Source organism: Equus quagga, chromosome 17 (genome assembly GCF_021613505.1).
Source record: "Equus quagga isolate Etosha38 chromosome 17, UCLA_HA_Equagga_1.0, whole genome shotgun sequence".
Classification (NCBI taxonomy): Eukaryota; Metazoa; Chordata; class Mammalia; order Perissodactyla; family Equidae; genus Equus; species Equus quagga.
The window spans coordinates 19,301,559-19,329,367 of record NC_060283.1 but is presented as its reverse complement, the minus strand read 5'-3'; the positions used below and the strand labels follow the sequence as shown (position 1 = coordinate 19,329,367).

Sequence of the window (27,809 nt, the reverse complement as noted above, 5' to 3'; positions counted from 1 at the left end):
CTCTATGATTTCAAACATGTGTCCAAGATAAACAAACACACGGACAAAGAGAACTATTTAGCAACTAGCAGGGGGAAGAGGGGCGGGAGGTGTGCACAAAGGGTGAAGGGGCAAACCTATAGAGTGACTGACAAATAATAATGTACAGCTGAAGTTTCAAAATGTCAGAAACTATCATGACCTCAATCAAAAAATCTAAGACCTCAGTAAAGATAGGTATAAATATTTAACAAGGAGTTTAAAAAAGATAAATCAATGAAAATTTGTACCAAATATGTACATGGAATGGAAAGTTTAATATTGTAATAAAGTTTAATATCTTTAGATTGCTGTATAGCTTCCTCTTTCCCTTGCTCTCTCCCTTTCTTCCTTCCATCTTTTATGTCTTTCTTCCTTTTAGAACTTTGGAAGCTGAGTGTAAAATTAGTTCAGAAAGGCAAAACACCAAAAACAGCAAAGACAATTTTTGAAGAAAGAGAATAAACTTTCAGGAGTTATGTTATCAGGCATCTTGGTCTATTATAAACCTATATAATTAAAACATTTTCCTGAGGACAGACAGACTGATCAATGGAATAGAATAGTGACTCCACAAACAGATGCACATATATACTGTTACCTAACTTATGATAGAAGTGTAACTATTTTCCAAAAGAGAAAAAATGATCTTTTCAATAAATGCTATTAGGTAACTTGTATATTTATTTTGAGGGAAAAAAGGAATCTGGATATCAACCCATACCCTATACAGAATGAATTCTACCTGGATAAACATTCTAAATATGAAACGCAAACTATAAACATTTTAGAGGAAAACATAGTGGGACATTTTTGTGATATTGGAACTTGTACAAATATTTAAACGGAACACACAAAGCAATAAATACATAAGATTTACAAAGATTAATTGAACTATATTAAGAAATTCTGTTCCTCAAAATTAATAATGTGAAAAGGGAAACTCTCATAGTGAGAGAGGATATTTTTATCAGACCTACAATAATCAGACGTATTGTTAGAGGACTCATGCAAAATACAAAAACAACTGTTACAAATTAATTGGTAGTTGACATGAAATACAATGCAAAAATGACAAAAGACATGAACAAGCACTTTTCAAAATAAAATATCTAAATAGCCATTAAATATATGAAAAGTTTCTCAATTTCATTCAGCATTAGGATAATGCAATCTAAAACCAAAATAATACTCATAGATGGCATCCAGAACGGCTAGAAAGAAAATAATAGAAAATACTAAATCTTGACAAAGGTATTAAACAATCATATCTAGTTTCCACGGCTAGTATGAATGCATATTGATATAAGCACTCTGGAAGTTTACTTGGCAGTATTTACTAATGGTGAATATGCATATCCCATGACTTAGCAATTTCAGGGCAAGGAATACACCCAAATAGAAATACATTCAAGATTAAACCAATCTAGATTGAATATTGGTGTGGACATGGTGACGACGGGTGTAAGAGTAACTGTTTTTAATTACCACTGTCAGGAAATTTTTGTAACCATCAGTTTTTATAAATTATAAATGATCATCTCTAATAAGTACATGACAAAAGCCAATTTTTATTATTTTATAAAGACCCAAAAATGTGAACAAAAAGTTTTATGGTCATCAAAATATCACTTGGATTAGAATGCTTACAGTATCACTAGTTATCAAACCTCCAAATTGGAACCAATTATAATACTCAACAATAGAATAATGGATAACTAATTTGTGGTACATTCATAAAATGGAATTGTACACAAAAATGAGAACGAGCAATCTAGAACTACCTATAACAATATAGTAGGTGAAAGAACCCAGGCACAAAAAAAAAAAAAACCCAACATGTATGGGATTACTTCTATTTAAAGTAACAAAAATACTTGAATATAATCTAGGCTGTTAGAAGTCAGAATAGTAGTTATTGATTTGTGTGGGTGGGCAGGTGTGTGTGCGTGTGTAATGGGACAGTTTATGGTAGAAAATTTATTGAAGGATTCTTCTGGGGTCCTGATAATATTTTATTTTATTTTATTTTTGTTGTTGCAGTGTTTAATTTGGATTCTGATTATACAATGTGGTTAGTTTGTAAGAATTTATTCATGATGAATGCATTTGTTAATATGTACACTATTATTCAATGATAAGATACCACAAAGGAGAAAACAGCTACACATAGATATTATTTCCCCTTGTGAATTTTCAAAACAATGCCATAGCATGGTTCAAACATTTCTCCATTATGTCCTCAGCCATAAAGTCATAAAAAGCCACTGTATTAAAAGGAGATGATTAAGGGTTGCAAGTAAAACTAAAACACCTGTCCTACAGATACAATGTTTTGATTCCAGATCTCCAGGTAGCAGTAGGAAAGAATTAACAAAGAGAAACTTGGAAAGGTATATAACATAACTTCATCTGTATGGAAATATAAAGATGTGTTGTATAGCTAGCAGATATCCCACTGGCTTTGTTTGAAACCTTCAAATAAGTTTGATATAATTAACAAATTGTATCCTTTTCCCTCAGGGAGGATCTCAAAGGAGGAAAGAAACACATAAATTGTTCTTATTGGGTTATGTTAGGAACACAGAGGGAGCACAGACGGGTTCGTTAGAGGTGAACAGATTGCACCTGTCTCTGCATCTGACTCAGAGATCCAGCGACTCTTGATGGCCCCATCTCACGTTTAAACTTTTATCTCTGATACCCTACCTTGGTGATTTAGCCACAGCTTTAACAATCTGCTTTGATAACTGAAGTTTCTGGGCTAGTATAATGTTGTAAACATCTCCATTATGATTTTTTATGAAAGCTAGATATTTATTACTTTGATGCAGTTATTTGGTATTGTTTTAATAGTGAAAAAATGCAGCCTCTGAAAAGGGCGTTGGTGTTGTTAAGAAACTGAACCTCCAAGACCTTAACATTGTCATGATTATTTTCTTTCCCTTGGACCCTCAATCAAGATGTCAAATGTGATATTTTTATTTGTAGTTAATCAGCCGTGTTTTAGAATTTTTAACCTCAACTGATAACAGATTTCCATACAATTTTCCAGTTACCTCTAAATTAAAAGGATTATATTGGTATTTTTATAATCCTTGAAATTTGTCTGTTTCAAGTGTGCCATATGTTTCCCAACTTTACCAATACCATTGAAAGGATCAATGTCATTTTCAAGTCACCACTTTCAGTTGGAGGTGGGGCCAAAGCAAAATGTTAAAGCATCTATTTCACTACACAGAGCCTCCATCACACCTCATGTCTGATTAGTAAGAGGACTGCTCTCCCTCTTTCCTTGCAAGTCTTGGAAGAGTCTTTGCAACGTCATCAATTTGTCCCTTGAAAGATCAAATGCACATTAATAGAGACTGGAACTAAGATTAAAATCTGCAAAAACACAGATTTAAACAAAGAGTCTTTGCAAAATTATAAAACAGGAATGTATATTTTACCTAAAATTAAGGTGTCTTTTCCACTCCTTGTTTATTTAATAGATCTTTCTAAAACTCTCTATTCCCACTCCAAAATAATTTTGATGTTTAAATATATCTATTTACATGTGTATTTTACTGATCTCATTGTAGAATACATATATTGTCACTTATTTTAGTGCTGAAAGCTGGATTTGGCAGGGGGAAGAGGGCAAGGCTGGGGAATAATTTAACTTCTCTAACGTATATACTTCGGGTAGTTTCTTAGTGACGCTCCAATGCTAACCTCTGTCCATTTTATTTTTTACAAGCTTTGAGAGTCTTGAGTGGGGAAAAAAAGATTTAAAATATCAGAACCAGGTAATCTTCAATAATCATATAAAATAATGTAAATATAAATATGTAAAAAAATAGTTTAGTGCTTTAAATAGAACTCTAAAGATAGTGAGAGAAATATCTCAAATCTTTTCTCACATAGAGGGAGACTGGTATTTACCTGCCTGGATTTAGAAAAAAGCAGTTTTTCAACATCTCATTTTTTCAGTCAGATGAGATTTATAATGTTTTTTGATCCACTAAAATTCTGTCCCTAAATCTATTGTCTCTTGATTATTAACTCAATGTTCCTGAACAAGCCAAACTAATCTGATTTCTGTCTCTACGGATTTGCCTATTCTGAATATTTCATATAATGGGATTTTACAATATGTAGCTTTTTATATTTGGCTTCTTTCAGTTACATAATGTTTTAAACCCTCATTTATGTTGTAGCATGTATCAATACTTCTGTCCTTTTATAGCTTATTAATATTCCATTGTATGGGTATCCCACATTTGATATCCATTCATCAGTTGATGGACATTTGGGTTGTTTCTACCTTTTGATTATTATACATAATGCTGATGTGAACCTTTACCTACAAGGTTTTATGAGCACCTGTGGTTTCTAATACTTTTGGGGATAGATCTAGGAGTAGAATTGCTAGGTCATAATAATAATTCTATGGTAAACTAATTGAGTAACCATAAAATAGTTTTCATAGTTGCTATACCATTTTACACTCCCAACAACAATGTACAAATGTTCTAATCTCTCCACACCCTTGTCAGCACTTATAACTTTCCTTTTATCAGTAGCCATCCAAGGGGTGTGAAGCAGTAAAGCTGGTGAGAGAAAGTCCTATCTAAGAAATCAGCAATGTGATTTGTTTTCTTTAGCTTTTTGTCATTGTACTTAAACAAGATTTATATTGCTTCTCATACCATCGATTTAAAAATTTATTTCCTAACACTAGTTCAGTATTTCTGACATAGAAAAGTGTTTACATGGAGATAGGATATGATATCAGAAGCTCACAACCTTATATGCAATGCTTTATGTGAGAAAGTGTGGATTTCCTGTAAATGCATTTATAATTTAATGTTGTATATGCTGTATTTTTCTGTTGGGTTTTTTTAGAGCTTACTCATGGACTCCTAACTGCCATTTTCCTTATAGCCAGGGTCAAATCTCTTTATTTCTTAATTTTTTAAGGAAGCATAGGAATAATTTTTTCAACCACTAATTCTTTTACCTTAGTCTGCCATCCTCATTTTACTCTGGTATTACTCTAGTATTTTTTTTAATTGGAGGGTCATAGGGGTATCTATATGCAGCTTTATTTCATTATACTTATTTATGTCTGCGTTAAATACTATATTAGGGGCTGGCACAGTGGCGCAGCATTAAGGGCACATGTTCCGCTTCTCGGCAGCCCAGGGTTCCCCAGTTCGGATCCCAGGTGCGGACATGGCACTGCTTGGCAAGCCATGCTGTGGCAGGCATCCCACATATAAAGTAGAGGAAGGTGGGCACGGATGTTACCTCAGGGCCAGTCTTCCTCAGAAAAAAGAGAAGGATTGGCAGCAGTTAGCTCAGGGCTAATCTTCCTCAAAAAAAAAAAAAAATGCTATATCATACTATGGAGGAGTTGTATGTGGACTTAATGTGCAGACAGACTTAAAATAACCTCGTGGAATCCATACACATATTTGTGTATTTTATCTTGCCAGTATGATGTTGTAAAATATAGAGATTTTAAACAATTTTTTCTGTAGAAAAACTCTTTATCCAAAAGGAATGTTTATGAAAGTTCATATATAAAACCTATATCAATGATCTCACTTTGTCTTAAGTTGCTCAATTTTCTCATGCTAGCCTAGGTTCCTGCATGACAAAATATACCTAATATGTTACAAACAGCTTAGCGTATGTCAGTTATAATGAAAACGAACCTGGGGAGGAGAATGTACATTAAGTTTGAAGTAAATATTTATTAAATATTTTAAATAGGGTAGAAGATAAGTTACCCAAAAGAATAGTGCATTGAAATTCCAGGTGTAGTCATGGAGTTGGGTCATAGGGACAGCTCTGGAGACACTTACCTGGATAACACACTACCCTATATAGTCATCATTAGATCCCTGACAAAACGTTAAATCAAAACCATACATACCTCTAAATTAAAAGGATTATATCAGTATTTTTATAATCCTTGACATTTCTGTTTCAAATGTGCCATATGTTTCCCAAATTTACCAATATCATTGGAAGGATTAATGTCATTTGCAAGTCACCACTTCCAGTTGGAGGTGGGGCCAAAGCAAAACATTAAAGAATCTATTTCACTACACAGAGCCTCCATCACACCTTAATGTCTGATTAGGAAGAGGACATGCCATTTCAGGTAACATACTGTCTCCACTTAAACAAATACAAATAGACACACAAAATAACCCATATATATTGATATTTGAGGGCCATTTCCAGGTACCATGAACACTTTAAAACATTTCATTCTCACTTATCTTCCCCAAAACCTTGCAAGAAACAGTTGATTTTGCTGATGTGTATAGAGATTAAGAAATCTTAGTTCATTTGCCCAAAGTACTTCTTTGGATACACCACAAATATAGGCATAGCAGAGACTATATCTACCTATGTATATTTCCCTGTGTAAAGACAAACAATCTCTACTCTGATTCTTTACCGTTGCCTTATTTATACACCTCCGTCCAATATGAGTTGTGGGTTAATTGTTTCATCCTGTACTACCTGTAGGAACAACAACTTTCATAGAAATATGTTTTAAAGTAGGGCTTTGTAAATGTGTCCACACTTAGTTGAAATCTTGATTTCTCAAATTCTATTATGTAGTTAACATATGCATTGTCATATTATGTGATTATAACTTGGTAAATGTAATTATGTATTTGTCCTCGTATAAAAGACAAACAGAAAATTTTAACAAACACCTACAAATGTAATGCCCCAAATTTTTGCCATTTTTGCTGCCCTCATCTCTGTTTATATTTATCTACGTCTATATCCATTCATATACCAGGGTTTGCCAGTCTTGGCCCTAGTAGCATTTTGGCCTGCATAATTCTTTGTTGTTGGGGGTTACCAAAATATAGCAGGATAATTAGCAATACCTTTGAACTCTACCCGTTAGATGTAAGTAGCACCCTTCCTCCACATGTGGCAACCAAACTGCTTCCAAATACGATCAGAATGTATTTTGGGGGGAGCAACATTTCCCCAATGGAAAACCACAAATATCTCTGTATCTCCAACTCTAGTTATACTTCTCTCTCTGTTTCTATTACTAAATATGTATGTCTTATCTGTGGGAGGTAGATTATTTTATTAGAGTCAAAATGGGAAATTTTTGATTTACTTTATCACAACTATGTATACTCAAAAATTACCAGATTATACTACATGAAAGCTGTTGACTATGCTGATGTCTCTATCCAGAATAGGTTTTATAGTCAACCTGGATGGAAAAACACAATCTGACAGTGCTGAACAAATTCATTCTCATAAGAATCGCAGACCACCCTGAGGTGCAGCCTCCATTATTTGAGCTGTTTCTCACCATCTATGTGATTTTGTTGATGAGCAATTTAGCCATTGTCATGCTCATCAAGATGGACTCCAGGCTACAAACACCCATGTACTTCCTCCTCTGATGCCTGGCTTTTATGGATCTTGGTTGTTCAACAACTGTGGGACCCAAAATATTAGAAAATTTTGTTGTGGGTCAAAATACAATATCCTACTATTTTTGTGCAGCACAGCTGGCTTTCTGTCTAGTGTTTATTATTAGTGAACTTTTTATACCATCAGCAATATCCTATGACTGCTATGTGGCCATCTGTAACCTTCTGCTCTAAACAGACATAATGTCCCAATGGGTATGTTGGGTGCTGGTGTTAACCCCATTTCTTTACAGCATGTTTATTTCTCTGTTATTCACCATAAAGCTTGTTAATTTGTCCTTCTGTGGCTACAATGGCATACAATATTTCTACGGTGACAGTCTCCCCTTGTTATCTTTGCTGTGCTTGAAAACATGATTGAAATGACTATCCTGATATTAGTGAGTTTTAATTTGATATCCTTTCTGATAGTTCTTGTGTCTTACCTGCTCATTCTCACAGCCATTCTGAGGATGAACTATGCTGAGTGTATGTGCAGGTCTTTTTCTACCTGTGGATCCCACCCAACAGTGGTCACAGTGTTCTATGGGACTTTGATATTTATGCATGTGCAGCCCAAGCCCAGTCATTCCTTTGACACTGAAAAGTGGCTTCAATATTATACATCGTTGTTATCCTCATGATAAATCCTTTGATATATAGCTTGAGGAGCACTGATGTTAAATATGCCCTACATAAACCCTCAAAAAAGTTTTGCAATATCTTTTTTAAAAGTTCTCTGTCTAGGGGCTGGCCCCGTGGCCGAGTGGTTAAGTTCGCGAGCTCTGCTGCAGGCAGCCCAGTGTTTCGTTGGTTCGAATCCTGGGTGCGGACATGGCACTGCTCATCAAACCACGCTGAGGCAGCGTCCCACATGACACAACTAGAAGGACCCACAACGAAGAATATACAACTGTGTACCAGCGGGCTTTGGGGAGAAAAAGGAAAAAATAAAATCTTTTAAAAAAAAATAGTTCTCTGTCTAATGTGATTTCCATGCATTAGGTTATGACCTTAAGCCTTCTTATGTGTGCCTTAAGAAGAAAAACCAAATATAAATAAGTTCTTCATGTATTTAGAAATTGCCTTTTATGTGTAAGTCACACTTCTAAGTGCTGTAAAACATTAGTGAACAAAATAATACACATTTTTGCTTTCCTTGTGGGGGAGAGATGAAATATAAACACAATAACTAACTAGATTTTATAGTACAGCAGAATGGGTTAGGGACTATGGTACAGAAGTGCAGGCAAGCAGAGTGGGTATGCTGTGTGGGAGTGAGGAAGAATAGTAGATACGGAAGAGAAGTTCAACTAACTTGTGTTATCCTCAACCTTTTAAATAAACTTTCTATTTTCTCATTGCGTGTTTGTGCATGTGTGTGGTTTGGGCAAGCACATTTCTTCTGTTTTAGCTTTCGTATTACTCTATGTGGTCTGTTAAGATCAAACGTGTTTATGGTTGCAAAGAAACTGATGGTAGTGCAATGACTTGATGTCAACAGTCACCTGAAATTGCTCATGTTCTCCCATTCTGTGTGGGGATTTTAGGGTACTGTTATTTTCTTAGCATTGCCATTAGTTCACATATGTGCCCTACAGAGTTTACTAACTCAACATACTTGGCTTTTCAGCAACTCAGAAGGGCTGCACTGTGTCTAATTTTGTCTAAATCAGTCCATTTGTCTATAACATAGGATATCAGTTAGGAATAATTTCTTGAGTTTTCCCATGTAAGCTTCCAGTTCTTTACGGCTTGGTCTTGAGTCTTAAATGCTTATTTTTATGTTATGGATTGTTACTTTTTCCCATTTCTCTAAAAAACAGTAATTCTTGTTTAAAAGTCATGCTCCAAATGTTTTTAAATCTTTATGTAAGTGATCTACTTTTTGATGAATTGGATTGGTTGCCTGTCTCTCATGCTTGTGACTTTCCTCAAATTTGATTCACATAGGTGTGTTTTACATTTTGAATAGGATCCATTGTTTGACAACATAGTTTTGATAATTCCACTTTTAGGATGTAAAAGGAGATAATCCATGAGTTTGTCTATGCGGTATTTATAGTGAAAGTGTGATATGATACGCAGCGATTTATATACACGTTGTGTCTTATGGAAAAATGTTCTCCTAACCCTCCCTAAAATCCTCCAATTTTTTTGTTTATTTTAAGTAATTTTAAGATTCATGGGACTTTATTTACATCAAAGATGGACCTTATTGTTTCTTAGTCCACTGTCGAGGAATAAAATTTTCTATGTAGTCAGTCAAGTTTAAATAAAATTATTTCATTCAAATAAAAATATATATATTGTCATGTGAGGACAAATATTTCTAAAAAGTTCATACAGTAGATTTTTTTTAATTATTGGGAAAAATTGTATATGTAAGTATTAACCATGCATACATATATATAAGAAATTATGTTTCTTTACTGGAAAATTAGTGTTGAAGAGAGAAACAGTGAAATGCGTTACTAGATGTTGATGGCTGCTAATATTGAAATGTTTAATTTAATATTTTTGCTTATCTGTCATCCCAAAAATATCTTCAGTGAATAATTATGACTTTTATAACAGAAGAAAGTACAAGTCTCTACTATTGAGATTTGAAAAAATAAACTGACTAAACATAATTAAATATTCCACTACTAAAATGTCTTGATGTTCCTTTTGATAGTCCCTCAAGTAATTAACCAAAGATAGAACAAAATGTTTTGAGATTTACAATAATATCAATAATATATTTCATTCATTTTAAACGTTTTTCTTTCTTTCCTTATTCAGTAGATACATGTTATTTCAGAAAGTTTTATAGTTTCCATAGGAAATAAAAATTTAAAAATCAGAAACTGGTACTGACTAAAATTTTTTTGACTACTGAATTTCCTCCTTCTTTTAATTTTTTTCTTTTTCTTGAGGTTATGATAGTTTACAACATTGTGAAATTTCAGTTGTACTTTATTATCTGTCAGTCACCATACAGGTGTGCCCCTTCACTCTTTGTGCACACCCTTCCTCCCCTTTCCCTCTGGTAACCACTAAATAGTTTTCTTTGTCCATGTGGTCATTTATCTTGCACATATGAGTGAAATCACACAGTGTTTGTCTTTCTCTGTCTGGCTTATTTCCCTTAACATAATAACTTCAAGTCCATCCATATTGTTGCAAATGGGACAATTTTGTCATTTATTATCGCTGAGTAGTATTCCATTGTATATATATACCATATCTTCTTTATCCAATCATCGGTCGATGGGCACTTAGGTTTCTTCCATGTCTTGGCTATTGTGAATACTGCTGCAATGAAAATAGGGGTGCTTAAGTCTCTTTGAATTGTTGCTTTCAAGTTCTTCAGATAGGTACCCTATAGTAGGATAGTTGGATCATATAGTTTCCATTTTTACTTTTTTGAGAATTCTCCATACTGTTTTCCATTTTGGCTGCACCAGGTTGCATTCCCAGTGTATGAAGTTTCCCTTTTTCCCACAACCTCTCCAATATCTGTTATTTTTTGTCTTGGTTATTATAGCCATTCTAATGAGTGTAAGGTGATATTTTAGTATAGTTTTGATTTGCATTTCACTGATGATCAGTGATGTTGAACATCTTTTCATGTGCCTATTGGCCATCTATATACCTTCTTTGGAGAAATGTCTGTCCATGTCCTCTGTACATTTTTTTGACCAGATTGTTTATTTTTTTGTTGTTAAGTAGTGTGAGTTCTTTATATATTAAGGAGATTAGCCGCTTCTTGGATATATGATTTGCAAATATTTTTTCCCAGTTGGTGGGTTTTCTTTTCGTTTCAATTCTGGCTTCTCTTGATGTAGAAGCTCTTTAGTCTGATGAAGTCCCACTGTTTAGTTTTCTTTTGTTTCCCTTATCTGAGAAGACACAATGTTCAAAAAGACCCTTTTAAGACTGATGTCAAAGAGTATACTGCCTATATTTTCTTCTAGAAGTTTTGTGGTTTCAGGTCTTATCTTCAACTCTGATCAATTTTGAGTTTATTTTTATGACTGGAATAAGATAATGGTCTACTTTCATTCATTTGCATATGGCTGTCCAGTTTTCCCAACACCATTTACTGAAGAGACTTTCCTTTCTCCATTGTATGTTCGTAGATCCTTTGTTGAAGATTAGCTGTCCATAGATGTGTGGCTTCATTTCTGGGTTTTCAATTCTGTTCCATTGATCTATGTGTATGTTTTTGTACCATTACCATGCTGTTTTGATTAGTATAGATTTGTAGTATATTTTGAAGTCAGGGATTGTGATGCATCCAGCTTTATTCTTTTCTCTCAGGATTGCTTTAGCAATTTGGGGTATTTTGTTGTCCCATATGAATTTTAGGATTCTTTGTTCTATTTCCCTGAAGAATGTCGTTGAGATTCTGATAGGATTGCATTGAATCTGTAGATTTCTTTATGTAGTGTGGAAATTTTAACTATGCTTATTCATCCAATCCATGTGCAGGGAATGTCTCCATTTCTTTATTTCATCATCAATTTCTTTCAGTAAAGTCTTGCAGTTTTAATTTTATGGATCTTGCACTTCCTTGCTTAAATGTATTCCAAGATGTATTATTCTTGTTGTTGTGCTTTAAAATCACATTTAATTCTTTGTTGAAGATTAGCTGTCTTTAGATGTGTGGTTTTATTTCTGGGCTTTCAATTCTGTTCCAATATTTTTTGTAGATAATAGATGAGTTTAGGCTGAAATATGTAGGAAGTGCCAAAGATGTAGAATAGCTAAAATACATTTTTAAATCAGAATAATGTGGAAATGATCAGTCTGTTAAGATTTACTATATAGCCATAGTTATCAAGATTGAGTGGTATTGGTCGAGGTACAGACACATATATCAATAAAATAGAATTGAGAAGCCAGAAATAGATCCTTATGAAAAGGCCAACTAAGTTTTCATGGGGTGCAAGGGTAATTCAACGAAAGAAAGATAGCCACTTTTAACAAATTGTGCTGGAACAATTGGATGTCCATAGGCAAAAAATAAAAAAAAATAAAGAAACGAACTTAGAATGTTGACCTAAACTTTGCACAAAAATTAACTGAAGATAAATCATCACAAGTGTAAAGTGTAAACTATAAAATTTTAGAGAAATCATAAGAGAAAATCTGTCACCAGGAACTAATGCTTAGTGAACAGTTCATCGACATGACCTTAAAAATATGATCCTTAAAAGTACAAATTGTGAATTGCACTTTAAAATTATATCAAACCAGCAATCACACTCTTGGACATTCATCCCAGAGAAATGAAAACATATGCCCATACAATCACTTTATCACAAAAGTTCACAGAGATTTTGTTTGTAATAGTTGAATATTAGAAACAATTTAAGTATCTTTCAATGCGTGAATGGTTGAACAAACTGCACGATAAGTCACATGAAATAATAAAAGAACAATAATAATACAGCTATGATAAGAAAACAAACAATTGATGCATAGAAACAGAGTGGACCTCAAGAGAATTATGTTGATTGAAGAAAGCCAATCACAGAAGGTGACAAACAGTATTTCATTTATACAACATTCTTCAAATGACAAAGTTGTAGTGATGGAAAATGCATCAGTGGTTGACAGGAGTTAAAGGCAGGAAAATGAGAGAAAGAAAGGGGATGTAGCTATAAAGGATGGGCATAAGGGACCTCTGTGGTGATGGAATAGGTCTGTATGTTGACTGTTGTGGTGTTTACACAAAGGTACACATATGAAGAAATTGCATAGAAATACATATATAAATAAGCATACACACACACACACACACACACACAAAGTGAATGTAAAACTGGTGAAGTTTGAAAAGTCAGTGAATTGTACCAATTTTAATTTCATGGTCATAATGTTGTACAGCATTTATGCAAGTTGTTATCACTTGAGGAAATGAAGTGGGACATGGGAACTCTTTTTGCTGTTTTTTCTGCAACTTCTTATAATTCTATAAATGTTCCAAAACAAAAGTTAAAAAAAATATCTAAGGCTATCTGGGACAGTGTGGGGCAAAAAGGACTAGAATGGAAATATTAAATAGAGAGACACAAGAACTTTAGAGGTGATGGACATGTTCATTATCTTGTTTTGATGATATTCAGGAACACAAATGTTTCAAAACGAATCAAATTTCACAACTTTATAGAATTACAGTTTATTATTTTCAATGGCATCTCTATAAAGTTGTCTTACCTAATTACTAACCACACCAAGAGATCAAACCAAAAACAAGAAAAAAAGTCAATAATAGGAACGCACATTTTACTATATTATTCAATTAACGAGAGAGAATATAATTCTGGTACTTGTCATAGATTTGAAGATCCAAGAACCTCATCTATTTGCTGGTGGAAGAGGAACAAGCAAACTGAACTATAGCAAAATTAAATGTCTTCTTACATTTTCTCTTCCAAGAGACCTCACTAATGTGTTTGTGCTTATGTGTGAGTCGATGTGCAGGTGAGTGAATGTGTAGGATCTGTATATCTGTATGCATATCAACACATACAGAGGCAGATATGCAAAATAATTATCATAGAAAACTATGTTTACAGCATACTAACATGTTGAGCTCAAGGCTTTTCACTGAACTGTGTGTTGTAGTAGTGCCGGTAATGAGAACGGACTTTGGAGACAAACAAATATCTACCAATAAAGATTAGGTTCATAAAATGCATTATATATTATTGACTGTAATGAAGAAAGAAGCAAAAAATGTGACAACATGGATATATGACAAATGATTAAAGTGACAAAATGCAACAACACAATTTGTGCAAAATAACACAGAAAACAAATGTAGAAGAAGTTTTACATTTTGCAGAATATATTGATGATGCAGGCTATATATCAAGCACAGTAGAGTATGGGTCAAGGTAGACAAGAAGACTTGGAGTGAGTATTGGACATGATGCAAAAACAAGAAATATTGAAATGTAATACAGGCAAATATAATGAAAGAGAAGACCTAAAGAGATGATGACAATTCACAATGAAATGAGAATAATAAGTAAGAGTGACCAATTTCTCTCCCAACCATCAAAAAAGAGAAAAAAAATAGAACATCAATTCAAAAATAATTAAACACCTCCACACATACACAATATATTATTATTTTTAGTTCACCTAACTTTTTAAATAATGCAATAGGGCAGTGTTTAAAAATATCTCCATTGTGTCATCCATTTGAGGAGACCAGGGTAGAACTGGAGAAATACTGACAAGATTGTTTTATAGATAAAATATATTAATCCATTTCCCTATAAGGTTCTGCTGGTAAGGGTACCTCAGTGAAACAGAACCATAAGGAGAAGATTATATTTATCTATATAATATATATTTTTATGACACATACATTAAATATATGTATATATAAAGACAGAGAAATTTTTAAGAATTTGACTCATGTGAGCGTTGGGACTGGCAAGGCAAAAATCTGTGGTCAGGCTGGCACTTTATGGTTTGATATTGAAGTCTTGAGTACCAAGGTGAGAAACTAAGGTAGCATTACTATATGGCAGTCTGGAGCAGAATTTCTTTTTCTTTGGGAGACCTCAGTCTTTACTCTTTAAGTTTTCAACTGATTGGATGAAGCCCACCCATATTCTGGAGGTGGATTAGCTGTGCTCAAAGTCTATTGACTTAAATGTTAATCACATCTAAAAAAAATTTTCATAGCAAAATCTACACTGATGTTTGACCAAACAACTGGGTACCATAGCCTACTCAAATGGACACAGACATTAACCATTAAAGTGGGAAGAAAGGAAAGCTAATCAAGAGTGAAAAATAGCAATGCAATACACAGACAAACAAATAAGTCTAACTCACAGATAAGAACAAATTGTTCCAGACAATTGATATACACTCCTCTTGCATTCTGTTAAGCTTTCAAATGCTTCAAGGATAATCAATAATTTGCTTGGCATCTCCTCAGTGAGAGTATAGGAGGGTACAAAAGAATCCATAGATATTTTCACTATGCCATGTTATGAAACACATAGGGGAGCCACGAAAGAGGTTTCATGACAGGTAAACAGATAGAATATTTAATGTGGTGCTCTATTACACCAATATCCAAATAGTGTGGGTGATATTTGCAAGATAGCATATTTATTCAATGTCAAAGAATACCAAATATTAGGATTTATGATTCACTTCTGTATGCATTCTCTATTGATAATGCATGAGTAGACTAGAACTGTTTTTTTCTTCAGATTAATTGTTAAAACATTTTCATATACTATTTGAGAATATGTGAAATGTCAATATTATTTATGTATATTTCTGTTTATACAAATACTTTATAATATAAATAATAGGGGTCAAATCAAAAGATAATAAAGCTTAAGTAAAGAGGTAGGAAAATAAAAATATATGCATATATATATTTTGCAGAATGATGAAGTGGCAGATGTTCAGTTGCTAATCTGATGTCCTCCGAAATCTGTAGTCATTTAGTGACTCTAGGCTCTTCTTACTATCTTCTCAAAAATATTGTAATAATTAACATTTATGTAATTCAATGTATAAATGTGAATTTTTTTCTGATCTCTTGATCACAAAAAAGTAAATTCCCACCTTACACTGGGACATGAAAAGCAATTTTTGGACATTAGAAGACTTCTAAGTCTCCCAGTTTTATGGTGATGGTACAATGAAAAGCAGTTTAGTTTCCAGTGGAATCTAACAGCAGGTGCAATGTTCTCATACGGTATAGATTTAAAAAATAAAAAATAATCTGATAATCAACACAGATATTAAACAATGAAAAGCTAATTTGATGCTCTTCTTAGAACATATATCTGGTGAGAGAAAGCCCCTCTACCCTCCCTCCTCTTACAGGAAATCAACACTTACCAATACGATTTGTTTTCTTTAGCTTTTCATCACTGCACCTAAACAAGATTTATATTGCTTCTTATTCCATTGAGTTAAAATAACTTCTTCTTACAATAGGTCACTCTTTCTTACATAGAAAGGTGTGTGCATGGGGATACGATAGGATATCATAACCTCATCACCTTACAAGCAACGCTCTGTATGAGAAAGTGTGGATTCCCTGTAAATACTTTTACAAGTTAGTTACGAGCATCGTATTTTTCTATTTGCCTTCTTAGAGCTCTCTTGGAGACTCCTGACTCTATTTTCCTTCTAATCTGTATCAATTCTATTTATTTCTTTTTATTTCTTTTTTTTAAATGAAGCACTTATACTCACAATGTTTTAAAACACTAATTCTTATACGTTAGCCTGCCATCCTCATTCTACTCTGGTATGTTTTAAACTCAGTGCTTTATTAGGGATCTTCATATACATCTTTATTCCATTATACTTATCTATGTCCAAATTAAACGTATAGTAGAGTTCTTTGTGGCTTTAGAGTGCAGATAAACTTAAAATAACATCCTGAAAACATATATATATATAAACAATCATACTGCGTACATATATATGTACATATTCTGTGTATTTTGTCTTCCAATAGAGAATAAAATGAGTTGTGCTATACTTAGAAACTTTAGAATTCATTGAATTCATGTGAATGTTAATAAGCACAGAACTGACTGGCAGAGTGTTTTAGGATAAATGGGACTTGAAATTAACAGGGGAAATGTTTCATTTCTATGGCCTTTCTCACAGCATCCTTTACTTCCTTGTTCCTCACACTGTAAATCATAGTGGGCTTAACATGGGAATCACTAGTGTATAGAACACAGAAACCAGCTTCTCCTTTTCTGCAGAATACTGAGAACTTGGCTGAATGTAGTTAAAGCTTAAAGTACCATAGAAGATGGTCACAGTAGTCAAGTGAGAGGCACAGGTGGAGAAGGCTGTCTGTCTGCCTGCTGCTGAGCAGATTCTCATGACAGAAACAACAATGAATACACAGCAAATGATCAGAATCAAGAAGGTGGCCACGGAAATGACTTCAGAGAAGGTTAAGAGCAACAACTCATTCACAGAGGTGTCAGAACAGGACAGCTTTAGTAGCAGAGGAACATCGCAGAAGAAGTGGCTAACATCATTGGACCCACAAATGACAGTGTCCCTAAGCTTATTGTGTGTGTCATTGAGTTAGTCATTCCACCTATGAATGACACAATGACCAGCCCTATACACTTTCTCTTAGACACGGCTGCAGTGTAAAACCTAGGGTTGACAATGGCACATAATGGTCATATGTCATCACCGATAGGAAGAAGCCTTCTGTGGTGATGAACATCACCAAAAATAAATGCTGCACTATGCAGGTAGAGAATGAGACGATTTTCTTCACAATCGAGGAGTTGATCAGTATTTTCGGTGCAATACCAGATGAATACAGGCATCTACAAATGAAAGACAGCTGAAGAAAAAGTACATGAGTGTGTGGAGATTGGGAGTGATTTAGATTAAGAAGATCATGCCTAGAATCCCCACCAAGGTAATGCTATAAATTACCAGGCATAACTTTCGTTCAGCATGGTCTGTCAATTCCAAGAGAATAAATTCAGTAACAGCTGTAAAATTCTCTTCAGCTATTTGTTAATTCCTTACCTTCAAATCTGAGGTGAAAAAGATAAGGGGATTAGAATGGACACAGCAGAATTTAATATTTATTAAAAGCAAGCAGAGACATTTATAGACTCATGTACTCAGAAATATACATTATAAACTGACATGTGTATGGACAGCTAATATTCGACAAGAAAGCCAAGAGCATACGATGGAGAAAGGAGAATCTCTTCAATAAATGGTGTTGGGAAAATTGGACAGCCACATGCAAAAGAATGAAAGTAGACCATTCCCTTACACCATGCACAAAAATCAACTCAAAATGGATTAAAGACTTGAATGTGAGACGTGAAACCATGAGATTTCTAGAAGAAAACATAGGCAGTATGCTCTTTGACATTGGTCTGAGCAGCATATTTTCGAGTCCCATGTCTGACGGGCAAGGGAAACAAAAGAAAAAAGGAACAAATGGGACTACATCAAACCAAAAAGCTTCTGTACAGCAAAGGAAGCCATCAACAAAACGAAAAGACAATCCAGCAATTGGGAGAAGATATTTGCAAACCATATATCAGATAAGGGGTTAATATCCAAAATATACAAAGAACTAATGCAGCTCAATAACAAAAAATACCAACAATCCAATTAGAAAATGGGCAAAAGATCTGAACAGAGATTTCTCCAAAGAAGAAATAAGGACAGCTAACAGGCATATGAAAAGATGCTCAACATCATTAGCTATCAGGGAAATGCAAATCAAAACTACAATGAGGTATCACCTCCCTCTGGTCAGAATGGCTACAATTAACAAGACAGGAAACAACAAATGTTGGAGAGGATTTGGAGAGAAGGGAACACTTGTTCACTGCTGGTGGGAGTGCAAACTGGTGCAGCCACCATGGAAAGCAGTATGGAGTATCCTCAGAAAATTAAGGATAGATCTACCATATGATCCAGCTATTCCACTGCTGGGTATTTATCCATGGAACTTGAAAACAGGCATAAAGATACTTGCACCCCTATGTTCACTGCAGCATTATACACAATAGGCAAGACTTGGAAGCAACCTAGGTACACATCAAGGGAGGAATGGATAAAGCAGATGTGGTATTTATACACGATGGGCTACTACTCAGCCATAAGAAATGATGAAATCTGGCCATTTGTGACAACATGGATGGACCTTGAGGGTATTATGCTGAGTGAAATAAGTCAGAGGGAGAAAGTCAGATACCATATGATCTCAATCATAAGTAGAAGATAAAAACAACAACAAACAAACACATAGCATTGGAGATTGGATTGGTGGTTACCATAGGGGAAGGGGAAATGGGGGAGGGCAAAAGGGATGATTAGGCTCACATGGACTTTAATTAGTTTTCAGGTGGTGAACATGAGGTAATATAAACAGAATTCGAAATAGGATGTACATCTGAAAATTAAAAATAAATTAAAAAAATAAAATTTCTACATGCATGTATTTGAGGATAACTATCCTCTTGTACTGAGTTCTAATTTTGTTGTGCTGTCATCAGAGAACACAGTCTGTATGATCTAGATTCTTTAATATTTGCTGCCTCATATATGTTGAATTTTCAAAAATCTATGTTGCATGTACTTTTGAGCAGAATTAGAAGTCTTATATGGTTGGGTGCAGGGTTCTGAAAGAAAAAAAAGAAATATACATTATTTTTCTGAACCTGTCTCCTCATTTGTAGTAGTAGGAGCTTGATTGGATTATTTATTAATTTTTCAGTGCTAGTTATGATTCTATACCCCTTAAGGAAACATTTGAAAAAGGATTTTAGCTCTCAAAAATTTCAGTCTGTCTCTAAAGTGCCTGCCTCTGTAAGAAGGTGATAACAGCATGAGGGACAATGATGGCGAGTAAAAGGAATTTGCAGAATTAAACTTAAGCCCTCTTTAAACTCTTCATTTTGGATATAAAAGAATTAATTACGGGAAGATCTAAAATCAGGTACATTGTTAACTATGTAGTTAATCCACAAAATTAACTATGATGTAATGAGAGAATTGGCAAAGATTACGAGGCAGTGTGTTACAGGCTCTTAACACCACCCCTGATATCAGTTCCCCACACTGAACCCAGCATATACGGGGTTGAAACTAAAACCCACCACCCCCTTTCCTGCTTCTCTAGCTCTACTCACATGTAAATACCTGTTTCTTTAAACTTTGACTCTTTGAGCTTTACAACTAAATGAGAGTTACAAATTGTTAAAAGCCTAGGTGGCCTGGAGTTGGAGGCACACTGAAGTTTAGCTAATCATGTGTCCTTGAAGTTTGCCAGGAAAGCCACTGTCTCAAGAATATCAAAGAGCGGAGGCTTCCCAGACCTCAACTTCTCAACTCCTGGCGGCGCTGGAACCTGCCTCAAACAAGAAGAGGAGACAACAGCGAAGGATGCCCACCTGCCATCCTCCTATCTCACCCTCTCCCCCGCCTTGCTGCAAGCAGCCTCTCAAGGCCAAACGCAGGCTGGTGGGAAAGCACCGAGCTGCACAAGCTACATGTTCCCTCCTCCCCTTCCCAAAACCCCAAATAAAAATCCCTACCCATTCCTCATCGGGGAGCTAGCAATTTTTGAGGCATGAGCCCTTGCTTTGCTCCCTGTGCCTGGCATAGTAAAAACCTTTCCTCTCTACTCAAGACTCTGTTCTCAGTATTTGGATCAGCATCGGGTTCAGAGACCAAACTTTCAGTTACAAGTGGACCTGACCTCCAAAGATGATGCCACTATATTCTTCCAAGTGCATAAATCTTTGCCCTCCTCTGACACCTCCTTATCAGCAGCGTGGAAGGAGATTCTCAGTGGAATCACTGAGTGCTGAGACTCAGAGCACAGAAAAATATGTCTTGCTTAAATAGAGCAGTTAGAAGAGTTCGTAAGTTATCTGAGGCCCTGAATAAATAAAATATATAATTATTATTTGCTATTAATTTGTTGTGATATAAATGCCTATACAGATAATGTTGTACACTGTAATGCATAATATCAATGTTTATTTGCTATACACGTGTATATATAAATGTTTGTATATATACACTCTCATACACATATGTAGAGAAGACAAAATTTAAAATGTGGATAATCACAATCACCTATTGCTCATGAATACTTTTTCATATACTTCATATAATGATAAATATGTATGACCATTATGATTTTCTACTCATCTTTCTGACTCATCTTTTTAGAATACCAATTGAATAACATTGTCTCAAGGAAGGATTATCTATTGTAAATAGTTTTCATTACAAGCATAATTAGAGAAATGGAACTTCCAAATGGAATTTAGAAATTCAATTATATTACATATTCAGGGATGCCCATGCTCTGTAAAATTTAAGGTTATGTGGTAAAGAGAAGTGAATGACAGGATACGGAGTTGGATCAAATGACCTCTCCTTTTCTTACCACTCATATGATTCTATTAGACTTAACACAAACTTCCTAACTGATCTACTAAACATGAGGAAAGTCAAATAAAAAGGAAAAATCAATTTTAACAAAATAAATTCAACTTACCTAAAGAAAATACTGTAAAATTTCCACTTTAGAAACTTCATGTCCCTTTCCGTGTCTTCGTATCCCTTACTCAAAAAACAATTTCAGTTTTGATTATAGGATATGCAGGATTATTAAATATTTGAATAATATATAGCTGAAGATAGCTCCAGGTAAAATAAGTGAAGGTAAATCTTGACTATTAACATACAACAAGCTGAATAATAAACTAGCAAATAAAGTCTTGACATATTTATTTTTTTTTCCTCTAAGAGGACAAATTTGGATAGAAGGGACAGCTATACGTATTCATTTATATCAGTCTCTAATGAGCTCTGTCACAGCTTAAACATTAGATAGTAACAAATAAACCTTAGGAAACACTCTATTTCTTAAGGTATTTTACATTTTCCCATGACTCATATATCTCCCTAGAGAGTATAGTTAACTAAAATGCTATAAAGCGTTTAAGAACACATTGAGTAAAAGATGGGGGGATTCTTGAATTCCGTAAAATATAACAGGAACAATAATTTAAAATAATTTTCTCAAGAGAACAGTGAATTACCTAAGTGATAAATGCTTAGATGTTACTAGGTTTGTTGCAAACTTTGTCTTTATGCAGATATATAAGACAAGGAACCAGACAAATGTTACTACATTAAAAGCCTCCTTTAAAAGGAGCATACACACACAGAGTACACAGCAAATTTCTGATGGTTAGTATGCCTATCTCTCTTCTTAATTTAACATGCAGAATGAGTTGTGAAGAGTTCTGCTAGAAATCTGGTTTAGATTCAATGCTTATACTCATCAAACTAGTGGATGATATACTACTCTAGGCATTATATTACACACTAGAGATAAAGGGGTTATGAAAATGACTGGATATTCCTTTTTTGAAAGATTGGAGAATAAATATATTTCCTAATACATTTATATCAGAATATCTAGAAAGCTGTTCTAAAGAATGGATAACCATCATGGGAGAAGAAGAGAGAGATGTTAAAAATTAGACTGATAAGAGGAAGCTGGTAGTATGCATTTCCTGAGGGCTTTTGTCAATCTCTGTAATGGGAATCATAGATTTTAATAACTCTGCTCTTGATGATGACTGGAAGATTGAGGAACACGCATATATCAAATGTTTTCAGATAGTTGACAGTTGGTGGTACAGGACTATAATGCGTGAGAGAAGGGACACATTTGCTGGCCTCTAACATGGGATAGTGAAGGTTCAAGTGGAGAAGACATTAGGCATATTGAATTGAAGACACAAAATCAGGTCAGGAAGGTCTGAGCTGCCTGGAATATGAGGAGCTGAGTAGCGGAGCAGAGAGACCTCAGCAGGCAAAGTGATTAATAGATTGGCATGAAGTCTGAAGCATGTTTGAGACTTTGAATGATTCTTAAAGTGCATATATTAAGATATGACTCCATAAGGCTAGATCAAGAACAACTACCAAGGAAAGAGAAACTACCAGGTATCTGTATGATGAAAACTATCGGTTCACAAATGGTTGGGATATGTTCAAACCTTAGTAAAGAAACTCATTGAATATCTAGGGCTTTGAATGGAGAAAGGAGAAGAGGAAAGAATTTGCTGTATTCCACTCTAACAGAGCTCAACATTAACTCTCAAAAAGATAAAGTGAATTTGTGTAGGTAAATAAACTGCCTATAAAAACAAAACTCAGCACTGTTTAAAAAAACATTTTAAAATTCTGACTCAATCGCAGAAGGTTCACAATGCCCAGCATCCAAAGAAATATTTATTTGCAGGTTGAAGGAGCAGGAAAATATTATCCATAACTGTGAGAAAAATAAATCATCAGTACTAGACCCAGGAATAATAGAGATGATGGAATTGGCAGACAAGGACTTTAAAACATTTATGAATATTTGCAAGAGTTTAAAGGCAAATGTGGATATTAAAGAAGAGAAATAGGAATTATAATAGAAAATAAATTGAATTACTAGGACTGAATCTTTTAACAAATGAGCAATGGAATGCTCATTTCTAATATTACAGAGTAGACATTGCAGAAGAAAATATTAGAGGCTTTGAACATAGGACAATAGAAACTATTCAGACTTAACTAACAAAAGACAAAAAAAAGCATGAAAATTGTAGAAGTATGAAAGACCTATAGAAAATGTGTCACATACAGAAAAAAAGAGATAAGAACGAATACAGAATTTGTGACAAAAACAATGCAAGCCAGAAGAAAATGGAGCAACCTATTGAAAACAGTGGAAAACTTATCCAACTATAATTCTATATAAGGCAAAAACATAATTTAAAAACTGAAAGAAAAATATGATTTCCTGATACACTTCCGGTAATGACCAAGTAAACTTTGATAAGACATGACTTCACAGTTAAAAACTAGTGTCACAGGGGGAAAGAAATGCTGAAAGTACTAGAGACAAAAACCAGGCAGATTCTGAAAGGCATTAGACACTAAAGGCATTAGACAGGTGATTTTCCCATTTTACAACTTCTATTTTGAAGGAAGGCCCCTGTCTGCACACTTCAGATAGAATTTTGTATACATCCCACAATCTTTCTGAAATAAGACAGAGTTTGGGATAACCACGGTCACGTGAAAATTAAGGATGAATTTCATAAAGGAAACAGCCAGGGAAAGTTAGACCCATGTTCTGTGGACAAAGCATCCAATTCACTGAGCCTGAACCACGTAAGTGTGGGGCAGTTTCCAGTATCCCAGATAAGGCTAAAATGTGAACTGATATTTGTATTACCACTCATGACACAGAGTTTGCAGTTTGAGACAAACTGTGCTAATTTCCTGGTAATTTTTTAAAATGAACAAACAAAATCAACACTCTTAAGAAGAATATAACAAAATTTAGACATTTTCACAGCATAGTATCACAATGTCCAAGATAATATCCAAAATCCCTTGACTCATAAATATACAAGAAAATTAGAACAAGCCTTTAAGTGGTAATAAAGACTGGTCCTCAGTTCCCTTGCTTCATTCTCAGTCTTCAGAGAGTTCTGTGTATTTTGTGCTGCAGCTTTAATAACTTTCTGACCTCTCCTCCACACTCCATCCCTGTAGCCAAATCTGTTGTTATATGTGGAACTCTCAGGTGGGAGAGAGTTTTCTGCTCTCCCTAGTGGCAGACCAACTCTGCTTTGTATCACTGCAAGATCTTGGGCCAAAGAACTAAACATAAGAGTCAAAACAACAAAGCTGCTAGGAGAAAAATCTGAAAGAGTAGTTTTACCTCAAACACATATAAAAATTCAAAACAATCAACAAGAAAAATAACCCAAATTAAAATAGGCAAATGTTTAGATCTTGTACAGAGAAGATACATGAATGAGAAGTACACATAAAAATGTTCATTACTGTTACTCATCAGGTAAATGAAAATTAAAATTACAATGAGATATCATTTCATACCAATTCTCATTTCCAAATTAAAATTGTTTAAAATAATAACAAATAAATAAATTTATTTAAAAGTAAAAAATTCTACATCAAATATTGGCAAGGATGTGGAGAAAACTGGACTATCATATATAGATATAGGTAATGTAAAATGCTGTAACACTTTTGGAAAGCTGGTAGTCTCTTAAAAAGTTAAATATACATTTACTCTATGATCCAGTAATTTCACTCTTAGATCTGTAACAAAGAGAAATTAATGCATATGTATACAAATATTCTTAATAGGATTGTTTGTACTACACTTTTCATAATAACCTCCAATTCAAATATCCATCGATAAGAATGGTTAAAAATTGTGCTATATTTATGCAATGGGATATCATGAAGAAATATAAATATAACATGGATGAATTTCAAAATCACTTTGATGAATGGAGGAAGCCAGATAGAGACTACATATTGTGTGATTCCATTTATACAAAATTCAGAAGCAGGAAAAATTTTTCTAGGGATAGAAATCTTTGTGACAGTTGCTAGGGGTGAGAAGATGTTGTTTGAGAGTTATGGTATGAGCAAATTTTCCTTATGATGGGAGTGGCCTAGGATGTGGGGGTTAAAAAGCATTAGGGAACTTTCCTTGTTCTTGAAAATATTTTCGATCTTGATTTTATATTAGAAAAAAATTGAATACAGTTTTCAAAACATCAGTTTGTACAATGTAGATTCATGTTTAACTGTATGTAAATTTCCCACAATTCTTATACATATGGAAGTCATAGAAAAAGAGGGAATGGGTAAAATTTATGAGAGGTGCAACGCATTATCTTATATCAGATTTTGCTCTCAATGAGATTGTACTGAAATTTATCCAAGAGTGTTGTGATCTCAGTTCAGGGAACACTATGTTTGAGGCAATCATAATAACATGTTGCATTAACAATAATTATTAGGGGTTTGCCACTTGAAAGAACAAGGAATCCATATCACTCATTTAAAGATGAGGCATTAATCTAAAATCATCTAGTCATCAATCATATGACCTCAGGAAAATTACATAGTTCATCTGAGCTTAGTGTTTTCTAAATGTGGGAATAATAATATCTATCTCACCAAGGTTCAACTATATGTGTTTTTTTAATTCTATTTATTTATATTTAATTGCAGTATCATTGGGTTATAACATTATATAGCTTTTGGATGTACATCATAATATATTTCAAATTCTGTGTAGATTACATTATGTTCACCACCCATAAACTAATTATAGTCCATCCCCTCACATGTGAACCTAATCACCCCCTTTGCCCTCCCCTCCTTCCCCCATGGTAACCACCAATCCAATCTCCAATGCTATGTGTTTGTTTGTCGTTGTTTTTACCTTCTACTTATGAGTGAGATCATATGGTATTTGACTTTCTCCCTCTGACTTATTTCACTCAGCCAATTATATGTTTTTAACTCAGTGCCTATGCGTATTTTTATTGGAACAATAAAATCAAAGAAAAAGTTCTATGTGATAATAATAATGTCATTTAGTTTTGGAGCTACTCTGGTTTTCCTGGGATAAAGCTGATGTTAAACTATTTTCCATCATTACTTTAATCGTTGATTCTGTGTGATTGGGTACATTTATATCATGTAGGTCTCCATGGAACTGTACAGATCATTTATGTTGTTTCTCTCCTTTCCTTGAATTGTCCCTTACATTTTCTCACTAGGGAATATGTTGGATGTTCTGCATAATTAATAGACATCAAAACGAAATATTTAGAAATCTCTCAGATGATTTGGGCATAATCATGTGAATGAATAACATGTTGCTTCTTCAGGGAACATCACAAAGAATGAGGAGAAACACATAAATTCCCCCTACCCAAAGAAAAGGCACGAGTAATTTGGGAGAAGAAAATCCAATTCTTCATTAAAGCTGAGTGACTAATAATTTTTGTTGATTTACTTTAGCACCTGGATGTTGGTAATTTCCCATGATTCCTGGCTTCTAACTATGGACACTCTTATGGTCACTGACAATTGGTTCTTTACACCACAAAAATTAATTATCTCCTTTGTTAACTAGGTTTCCTGTAGTAATATGCTATGTTTAGGACATTAGATCCTATTAATTGAACAATTTGGGAAATAAATTGACAGTAATATAAGATGTAATGAATGCTCAAATAAATATTTTAAATTCTCTGTAGACCCTATCATATCCACAGTGGATGAATAAATTAATGTATATAATGTATAAATGAGCATTTAGAAGAAATAAAGAATATAAAATTAAATATTCAAAATCCATGAATATTGCTATAAACCATATATTTTAGCAGGAATCAGTCCAGATCTTATGTATCTTGAAGCTTATACTAATTTGAGGGTTTCCTTTTTTAAAAAAGAAATAAAATTATGCGTATAATTTGAAGTATAAATGTGAATATTTAAACAAATAGTCACAAACATCATAAAATATATAAATATAATATTTTTATTAATGAAATTCTAGACACATCTCAGCATATTGGGTAGCAGGAGTGTTCTTAGAAGCCATCTCTACAGCAGAATAGATAGCATTCAATGATAAGTGCCATTGATTTTGAACCATATAAATATAACCACTAACCATGAAGTGAAATATCATTATCTCATTCTCCCCTTAGCTGGACCCTAAAAATACCTGCAGACATGTCAATGCATCATGACATTAATTAAAACGTGATGGAGCAGATGTCACTCTGAAAAGAGAAAGGGCTTAACTGATCAAGATTAAAATACTTTAAATTTGCAACTTTTACAAAGATATATCCCTTTATGAATTCACTGCTAAGGCCCCACTTACAGTCTTGAAAGCTCCAATAAGGGACCCTAAAT

At 34.1% G+C, this 27,809-nt stretch overlaps 2 pseudogenes; one reads left to right on the top strand and one right to left on the bottom strand.

Moving 5' to 3' along the window:
- Nucleotides 1-7,271: 7,271 nt before the first annotated feature.
- LOC124228560 (olfactory receptor 8K3-like) lies at nucleotides 7,272-9,497 on the top strand (annotated as a pseudogene).
- A 7,591-nt stretch (nucleotides 9,498-17,088) lies between these two features.
- On the bottom strand, nucleotides 17,089-27,625 carry LOC124228559 (olfactory receptor 1052-like; annotated as a pseudogene).
- Between the last annotated feature and the right edge of the window lie 184 nt (nucleotides 27,626-27,809).